Source organism: Haematobia irritans, chromosome 1 (assembly GCF_050003625.1).
Source record: "Haematobia irritans isolate KBUSLIRL chromosome 1, ASM5000362v1, whole genome shotgun sequence".
Taxonomy (NCBI): domain Eukaryota; kingdom Metazoa; phylum Arthropoda; class Insecta; order Diptera; family Muscidae; genus Haematobia; species Haematobia irritans.
The window spans coordinates 243701696-243712624 of record NC_134397.1 but is presented as its reverse complement, the minus strand read 5'-3'; positions in this window follow the sequence as shown (position 1 = coordinate 243712624).

Here is a 10929-nt window from a genome sequence, read left to right as displayed (position 1 = left end):
TTGTATTTCTATAGAAAATTTTGGCAAAATTTTATTTCTATAAATATTTTTCTTAAAATTTTATTTCAATAGAAAATTTTGTCAAAATTTTATGTCTATAAAAAAATGTTTTCAAAATTTTATTTGTATAGAAAATTTTATTTATATACGCAAATTTCGCAAATTTACTTTCCATAAAAAATTTTGATACAATTTTATTTCTATAGAAAATTTTTGCAAAATTTTATTTCTATTAAATTTTTTCTCAAAATTTTATTTCTATAGAAAATTTTGTCAGAATTTTATTTCCATAGAAAATTTTGTCAATAGAAAATTTTGGAAAAATTTTATTTCTATAAACATTTTTCTAAAAATTTTATTTCAATAGAAAATTTTGTCAAAATTTTATGTCTATAAAAAATGTTTTCAAAATTTTATTTCTATAAAAAATTGTATTCATATACACAATTTTGGCAAAATTTTATTTCTATAAAAAATTTTGATAAAATTTTATTTCTATAAAAATTTTTCTCAAAAATTTATTTCTCAATTTTGGCAAAATTTTATGTCTATAAAAAATTTTGATAAAATTTTATTTCTATAGAAAATTTTTGCAAAATTTTATTTCTATAAAAAATTTTCTCAAAATTTTATTTCTATAGAAAATTTTGTCAGTATTTTATTTCCATAGAAAATTTTGTCAAAATTGTATTTCCATAGAAAATTTTGGAAAAATTTTATTTCAATAGAAAATTTTGTCAAAATTTTATTTCAATAGAAAATTTTGTCAAAATTTTATGTCTATAAAAAATGTTTTCAAAATTTCATTTCTATAAAAAATTTTATTTATATACACAATTTTGGCAAAATTTTATTTCTATAAAAAATTTTGATAAAATTTTATTTCTGTAAAAAATTTTGATAAAATCTTATTTCTATAAAAATTTTTCTCAAAAATTTATTTCTCTAGAAAATTTTGTCAGAATTTTATTTCCATAGAAAATTTTGTCAAAATTGTATTTCTATAGAAAATTTTGGCAAAATTTTATTTCTATAAAAATTTTTCTCAAAATTTTATTTCAATAGAAAATTTTGTCAAAATTTTATGTCTATAAAAAATGTTTTCAAAATTTTATTTCTATAGAAAATTTTATTTATATACACAAATTTCGCAAATTTTTTTTTTTCTATAAAAAATTTTGATAAAATTTTATTTCTATAGAAAATTTTTGCTAAATTTTATTTCTATTAAAATTTTTCTCAAAATTTTATTTCTATAGAATATTTTGTCAGAATTTTATTTCCATAGAAAATTTTGTCAAAATTGTATTTCTATAGAAAATTTTGGCAAAATTTTATTTCTATATACATTTTTCTCGACATTTTATTTCAATAGAAAATTTTGTCAAAATTTTATGTCTATAAAAAATGTTTTCAAAATTTTCAAAAAATGTTTTCAAATATGGAAATAAAATTCTCAATTCGTTTTGTTTTGTTATTGTTGGTTTTGTCCTTTAAGTAAAATTTTGAAAATATTTTTTATACATAAAATGTTGACAAAAACTTCCTATTTAAATAAAATCTTGAGAAAAATTTTTATAGAAATAAAATTTTGCCAGAATTTTCTACAGAAATACAATTTTGACAAAATTTTCTATGGAAATAAAATTCTGACAAAATTTTCTATAAAAATAAAATTTTGAGAAATAAAATTTTATCAACATTTTTTATAGAAACAACATTTTATTTCCATAGAAAATTTTGTCAAAATTTTATTTCTATAGAAAATTTTGACAAAATTGTTTTTTTTTTATTTTGGAAATTTTGACAAAATTTTATTTCTATAGAAAATTTTGACACAATTTTTTTCTATAAAAATTTTTTTAAAAATTTTACTTCTATAGGAAATTTTGGCAAAATTTTATTTCTGTAGAAAATTTTGTCAGAATTTTATTTATATAGAAAATTTTGTCAGAAATGTATTTCTATAGAAAATTTTCTCAATATTTTATTCTTATAGAAAATTTTCTCAAAATATTATTTCAATGGAAAAATTTCACAAAATTTTATTTCCTAAGAAAATTTTGTCAAAATTTTATTTCTATAAAAAATTTTGATAAAATTTTATTTCTATAAAAATTTTTCTCAAAATTTCTATAGAAAATTTTGTCAGAATTTTATTTCCATAGAAAATTTTGTCAATATTTTATTCTATAGAAAATTTTGGCAAAATTTTATTTCAATAGAAAATTTTGTCAAAATTTTATGTCTATAAAAAATGTTTTCAAAATTTTATTTCTATAAAAAATTTTGATAAAATTTTATTTCTGTAAAAATTTTTCTCAAAAATTTATTTCTATAGAAAATTTTGTCAGAATTTTATTTCCATAGAAAATTTTGTCAAAATTGTATTTCTATAGAAAATTTTGGCAAAATTTTATTTCTATAAAAATTTTTCTCAAAATTTTATTTCAATAGAAAATTTTGTCAAAATTTTATGTCTATAAAAAATGTTTTCAAAATTTTATTTCTATAGAAAATTTTATTTATATACACAAATTTCGCAAATTTTTTTTCTATAAAAAAATTTTGATAAAATTTTATTTCTATAGAAAATTTTTGCTAAATTTTATTTCTATTAAAATTTTTCTCAAAATTTTATTTCTATAGAAAATTTTGTCAGAATTTTATTTCCATAGAAAATTTTGTCAAAATTGTATTTCTATAGAAAATTTTGGCAAAATTTTATTTCTATAAACATTTTTCTCAACATTTTATTTCAATAGACAATTTTGTCAAAATTTTATGTCTATAAAAAATGTTTTCAAAATTTTATTTCTATAGAAAATTTGCTCAAAATTTTATTTCAATGGAAAATTTTCACAAAATTTTATTTCCAAAAAAAAAAAAATTTTGCAAAATTTACCAAAACATTGAGAATTCTTCCAATCTACCAAACAGTAAAAAATCTACAATGTTTCCTAGAATTCTACCAACTGTGGCAACCATGCTAGGGGATCTCGGTAGGCGCTTAAAAAGAAATACTTGTGTTCCACATATTCTTCCATATTTAACTTTTTAGCTGTTTCAAGTCTAATACTAGACATAGTTAAATGGGAGCAGGGTTTCAATTCCCGTTACGAAAAAAAAAATCGAAAAGTTTTTCCGCGGTTGATTATCCCCCTCAGTACTGGCGACATTTCGGAGCGTTTTTCAAAGCTTCTCTAAAAAGTGAGCAACATTTAATAATATGGTTCATAATTAGGAATATTATGGCCAATTTTGGGAAACTCGGGCTACACATATATATTTGAGCTATATCTAAATCTGAAGCGATTTGGATGATATTTTTCAGGTTTGTGTGATACCATAGAAGGTTACCTTTGCGCTAAATTTGAGTAAGATCGGTTTATAGATACGACCAAATTTTCGGAAATCGGGCAAATCATGTATATGGGAGCTATATCGAATAAGATTACTTTATGCCAAATTTGGCGACGATCATTCATTTGTCGATATCGGATGATACATATATGTGGGCCAGATCGACTCAGGAGGGACCCAAGGGCCAGATCGACTCAGGATGTGATTCTGAGTCTATCGGTATATGATTCTGGTAGGCTCATTTTTTATGTAGTAACCAATTTTTAATAAAATGCATGCAGGTGAGTAGGGTCATTGTGAAGTCCGCATAGTCAACTCGAATTTCTAAAATAACCATATTCAAGGATGTTCGTATTAAACTCTTGGTAAATGCGTTTGCGTTTGAGTATCCTCAGAATGAATGTGTGCGTGAGTGTGTGGAAATACAACATGCAAATCTCAATGTTATTCGAATCACAGAGAGAGAGAGAGAGTAGAGTTTTATCATTTTAGAAGCTTAATGGAAAAATATTTGATTTGATTTGATTTGATTTAACATAATTTGGTAATCGATTAGCTGTACTACCCACAAATCAGAAATAAATGAAGGAAAAGTCATTGCGATTTTGTGGTTGTCTGCTGTATGGAGGTTAGAGTTCAAAGAGTTTGGAAACCATATTATAAAACAAAATTCTAAAGAAATGCTTAATTTACAAATATGGTACATGTTGCCGGCAAAACAGAAACATTTACAGGGTGGTTGAAATGTATTGCAAAAAAAAAAAACTACAAATTGCTATAATTTTGAAACCACTCGTCTAACAACTGACAGATTTATTCCAGTGACAGTTTATTTTATTGTTTACAAAATTAAAAAGTATCATGTTTGAATTTAAGCGTAAGGGTGTGATATATTTGGCTGGAAATCTATAAGTGGCTATTGTTAGATTTCTCCAGCATTGAAATGTTAATAAATACGTAGTACAATTGCTCATCGCCAGTGCTGCATCGCTTCCAGAGAGTGGACGAAACAAACGGTAACAACGCCAGCATTGATCCGAGATTCGAATGCCAGATTTGATCGAAATCCATCTGAGCTGATACAACACATATTTACAAATGAGATATGAACTAAATAGTAAATAGTTTTTTTTGCTATTTTTTCGGGAAATTGCTATTTTTTCGTTCCAGCTTTCCCGGGAATGAAGTGCGGGAATTCGCAGGAAATCTAGTTAATGCGGATTTTTGGAAGTGTAATGTGAATAACTATGGTACCAAGTCGTAGTAATTGCCTTGTGGAACATACATATTCGTGGGTTCTAATCCAGATTCCAACGGGTTCCCAATTGTTAAAAAGAAGTTGGCACTTCCTAATTTATTATTGTCATATTTCTGTAACCCAACATTCCGATAGACTGGTAGACTGAGTAAACGCACTTTGGCATTTTCATAATTTCATAATTATTGCAAGGATGTTTTTTATGAAACAAGAAAATTCCAACCTTTTTTAAGATAGTTACTTTAATTTCAAATATATACCTTATACACATTAGGCATGAAATCTATTAAAATTGGGTTTTAAAGCCCTTATTTATAGGGCATACGACAATTGTAATCTACTTAAAGTGGATTTTGGAAGTGGAATGTATATTCCGTATTACATGGGGAATATTGACTGAACATGTGCATTTAGTGACCCCGTTTAACGATGTTGAAATCGAAATAAGTTTCTCTCATTTCCAAACAGTTTTTATACCCTGCGCCATTCTGTGGAACAGGGTATTATAAGTTAGTGCATATGTTTGCAACACCCAGAAGGAGACGAGATAGGCACATTGTGTCTTTGGAAAAAATGCTCAGGGTGGGCACCTGAGTCGATATAGTCATGTCCGTCTGTCTGTGAACACATTTTTGTAATCAATGTCTAGGTCGCAGTTTTAGTCCAATCGACTTCAAATTTGGCACAAGTATGTGTTTTGGCTCAGAATAGAACCCTATTGATTTTGGAAGAAATCGAGATTTAGATATAGCTCCCATATATATATTTCGCCCGATATGGAGTTATATGGCCCAAGAAGCCAGAGTTTTACCCTAATTTGCATAAAATTTTGCGCAAGAAGAGCAATTAGTACTATAGTCAAGTGTGCCAAATTTTATTGAAATCGGTTCAGATTTATATATAGCTCCCATATATATCTTTCGCCCGATATGGACTAATAAGGTACCAGAAGCCAGAGTTTTACCCCAATTTGAAATGTTGCATTAGGAGTACAATTAGTAGTTTAGTCAAGTGTGCCAAATTTTATTGAAATCGGTTCAGATTTAGATATAGCCCCCATATATATCGTTCGCCCGATTTACACTCATATGGCCACAGTGGCCAATCTTTTACTCCGATTTAATTGAAATTTTGCACAGGGAGTAGAATTAGCATTGTAGCTATGCGTGCCAAATTTGGTTGAAATCGGTTCAGATTTAGATACAGCTCTCATATATAGCTTTCGCCCGATCGGGGGATCGGGGATCCCGGGAAATCCGAAAAAAATTCCCGCTTTCCCGGAAATGCAAAAAATCCGGGAAAAAGAAAACCCTAGAACTAAAGCTAATGAAGTTCCAAAAGTGCAAGCATTTCAAAATGAGCAGTACCGCACGATGACCACCAAAATCTTTGGATATTTGTGTCTGGGGCATTTTGGAGAATGGGGTATAGAGGCTTGCTTGTTATTTCATGCTCACTTAGACTATTCAACTCATTGTAAACTTCTCTAGTATCAAAGAGTGCTGCCCGATTCCAATTTGCTCAATTACAAGGGATTTCCTTTTCATTGCCGAGTCCCAACGGAGTTTCACATTACGGCGAAAGTACATAGAGAAATTATGGAACTCTCAGAAATGTTACCAGCATTACTGAGATGGGATAATCCACCGCTGAAAAACGTTTTGGTGTTTGACCGAAACTGGTGTTGAACCCACGACCCTGTGTATGCAAGCGGGCATGCAAACCACCGTGATTGCCCCCAATTTTAGGTCTAGGTCGCTATTTTAGTCCAATCGACTTTCAAATTTGGCACGAATATGTGTTTTAGGTTAGAATAGAACCCTCTTGATTTTGGAAAAAAATCGGTTCAGTTTTAGATATAGCTCCCATATATATTTTTCGGCCGATATCTACTAAAATGACCCCAGAAGCCAAAATTTCAGCCTGATTTGCTTTAAATTTTACACAAGGAGTGTAAATGATAGTGTGTTCACGTGTGCCAATTTTTGGTTGAAATCGGTTCAGTTTTAGATATAGCACCCATATATATCTTTCGCCCGATATACACTTAAATGACCCCCAGAAGACAGATTTTTGCCCTGATTTGCTATAAATTTTGCACAGCGAGTAGAATTAAGGTTCTAGATATGCATGCCAATTTTTATTTAGGATTTAGATATAGCTCCCATATATATCTTTCGCCCGATTTTCCGTTATATGACCACAGAGGTCAAAGTTGTAATCCGATTTACGTCAAATTTTGCACAGGAAGCAGAATTAACATTCTTACTATACATTCCAAATTTTGTTGAAATCGATTCAGATTTCGATATAGCTTCCATATTCCAAATTGGGCAACAATGGCCAAAATACCCACATATTCCGGAGAAAATGCTAAGTCGTAAACTTGTAAAAGTTACTCCAATTTGCCTATACTTCCAATACATATCTATCGACCGATAAATCATAAATACACTTTTGTGAAGTTGCCTCAAAACTGATTCAGTTTTAAATGTTTCACATATTTATACCCTTCACCACTACTGTGGTACAGGGTATAATAAGTTTGTGCATTTGTATGTAACGCCAAGAAGGAGTAATCATAGACCAACCTTTTAGTCTACGGATCGGCTTAGAATTAAATTCTGAGTCGATTTAGCGATGTCCGTCTGTCTGTCTGTTGATGTATTTTTGTGTGCAAAGTACAGCTCGCAGTTTTAGTCCGATTGTCCTAAAATTTGGTATAGGGTCCTGTTTCGGCTCAAAGACGATCCCTATTGATTTTGGAAAAAAATCGGTTCAGATTTAGATATAGCTGCCATATATATTTTTCACCGATCTGGTCATAATTGGCGTGTATATCAACCGATCTTCCTCAAATTCCGTGGATCTACATAGTGGTACAGGATCGGACCGTCCGACTTTAGACTTGCTGTACTTTTTTTTTATACCATCATTCAAATGGAGTTTCACGACACAGCTTCTAAAACAATACAAAGGATCCGAAAACGAAGTACATCCGTCCTATGACAAGCCCATGTACAATTCACTGGAGATAATATAAATTTCAACTACTTCTTCACCACAAGTTAGAGATCCGAACTACTTTTTATACCCTCCACCATAGGATGGGGGTATATTAACTTTGTCATTCCGTTTGCAGTACATCGAAATATTGCTCTAAGACCCCATAAAGTATATATATTCTGGGTCGTGGTGAAATTATGAGTCGATCGGAGTATGTCCGTCCGTCCGTCCGCCCGTCTGTTGAAATCACGCTAACTTCCGAACGAAACAAGCTCTCAAATTGAAACTTTCATCCGATCCGGCTGAAATTTGTTACATGGTGTTAGTATATGGTCTCCAACAACCACGCAAAAATTGGTCCATATCGTATAGCCCCCATATAAACGGACCCCCAAATTTGGCTTCCGATTGCTCTAAGAGAAGCAAATTTCATCGGATTCGGCTGAAATTTGGTACATGGTGTTAATATATGGCCTGTAGCAACCATGCAAAAATTGGTCCATATCGGTCAATAATTATATATAGCCCCCATATAAACCGATCCCCCGATTTGGCTTGTGGAGCCTCTAAGAGAACCAAATTTCATCCGATCCGGCTGAAATTTGGTACATGGTGTTAGTATATGGTCTTTAACAACCATGCACAAATTGGTCCACATCGGCCCATAATTATATATAGCCCCCTATAAACCGATCCACCGATTTAGCTTGCGGAGCCGCTAAGAGAAGCAAATTTCATCCAATGCGGTTGTAATTTGGAACATGGTGTTAGTATATGATCTTTAACAACCGTGGCAGAATTGGTCCAATCACACAAAAATTGGTCCATATCGGTTCATAATCATGGTTGCCACTAGAGCCAAAAATAATCTACCAAAATTTTATGTCTAGAGAAAATTTTGTCAAAATTTTATTTCTAGAGAAAGTTTTGTTAAATTTTTATTCGGTTCATAATCATAGTTGCCACTCGAGCCAAAAATAATCTACCAAGATTTTATTTCTATAGAAAATTTTGTCAAAAGTTTATTTCTATAGAAAATTTTGTTAAAATTTTATTTCTGTAGAAAATTTTGTCAAAATTTTCTTTCTATAGAAAATTTTGTCAAAATTTGTATTTCTATAGAAAATTTTGTGAAAATTGTATTTCTGTAGAAAATTTTGTCAAAATTTTATGTCTACTTTGTCAAACTGAATTATATACGTATTGGATCGATCTTTTTTGATTTATGGACTTACATTAATTTAGAAGATGGTGTTAGGAGGTTTTAAGATACCTTGCCATCGGCAAGCGTTGCCGCAACTTAAGTAATTCGATTCTGGATGGCAGTGTTTAGAGGAAGTTTCTACGCAATCCATGATGGAGGGTACATAAGCTTCGGCCTGGCCGAACTTACGGCCGTATATACTTGTTTGAAGTTCTTTTTTTGCTGGGATACTCATCACTGCATTTGTATAGAGATATATGGTAAGCCAGACTATCCTGGCTGTACATGGACTTCTTGACAATACCAAATTCAAGTAGTATTTCTCGAATTACATAAAGGGGGCTATCATATGTACTGGCAAACATTTCTCTCTGACCAACCCTTTTTTAGAGGCAATTGCTAAATTCACTCGATATCCATTTTTCGTACGATGTTCATATTTCATTAAATTCCAATTATCATTGTTCCAACAAAAATGTCAACCAGTAGTTGACCTAACATTTCAGTTGTATCGCTTTACCCCCAACCATGGAAATCATTTGAATAATTTATTCTGCATTCTCACCACACCCCCCACTCACCCACTAAGCAACGCATTGTGAATCACTAAATGACTTCTAATTAGCTACTGCCAGGGAGAGACGGAGAGAGATACTCAATGAATTTATTATTGGAAAAGATATTTTGTAATGCATGTAGATTTGCCATTATTGAAATGATCCCAAATTAGAAATTGCATGTCACTCCATTCAGTGAATGTTTAATCGAAATTGAAAAACTCGGTCATTTGCATTCATCCGCTGTCAAAGTTCACTCGATTTTGAAGTGTTCGTCCTCTATAAAATGGAAAATAGATGGTTGCCCTATATCTGCAAAGCTCTGCAAACCCACATGCACACCAACTATGAAAAACCCATTCAACTTCAGGCAATGTCCCCAGCCGCCCACCGTAACACAGAGAATTGTGAAAAGTGTGAGCGTAAGTAATATTTAGAGGATTTGCATTACATTTGTTATCCTTCGAGCAGTCCAATGATTGGCAATGACTTGTGCAGCTACTACTACTGCTACACTTACTACTACAGCTATAATGCATCCTACCATGGCCTTCTGCTATTCACATTTGAACTCTCTCATTCGCTTGTCTGTTGCTTCCTAAGTTGCTTGCTAGTTAGCGTTGTCTGCCATTGTTATTGGAATTCTTGATGTGTAATACTTTTCGTATTTTTTTTATTTTTTGTTTTCTTCTGTTGTTTTTTCCTCGGTAAAATTTCTTAAAACTTTTGCAAATGAACATCATTTAGTCTTGGCCCCGACGGAGTAAGTTGGTAACAATTCCTCTTTCATTTTTCGATTTTTAATTAACGAAAATACCAGTACTATACACTTCGATGTAGGGCAAAATTTGCTTCACATTGTATTCCAACACATTCGCATTCATTCATGGTGAACGATACACTGGAAAACAAGAATGAAAACGGACCATTGAATTTTTTTGCACCCTTCACAACTGCTGTAGTACAGGGTATAATTAGTTTGCGAATTTTGCCAAAATTTTATTTGTATAGAACATTTTGCCAAAATTAGAAATTTTGATTTTATTCGATCTTTCTTTTTTCCAATAGAAAATAATTAATCAAGCTTGAGATGAAAATTTTATTTTTATAGAAGATTTTGCCAAATTTTTATTTGTATAGAAAATTTTGCCAAAATTGTATTTCTATAGAAAATTTGTCAACATTTTATTTCTATAGAAAATTTTGTAAAAATTTTACATTTATAGAAAATTTTGTCAAAATTTTATTTCTAATTTAAATTCAATTAATTTTCTACAAATTTTATTTTTATTATATTTCTATAAAAAATGGTACCAATTTTTTTATAGAAAATTTTGTCAAAATTTTATTTCTGTAGAAGATTTTGTCAAAATTTTTTTTAAATTTAAATTTAATATAATTTTCTACAAATTTTATTTTTATAGAAAATTTTACCAAAATTTTATTTCTATAAAAAAACTTGTTTTTTTTTTCTAAATAAAATTTAGTTAAAATTTCTATATAAATTTTTGAAAAATTTTATTTCTATAGAACATTTTGTC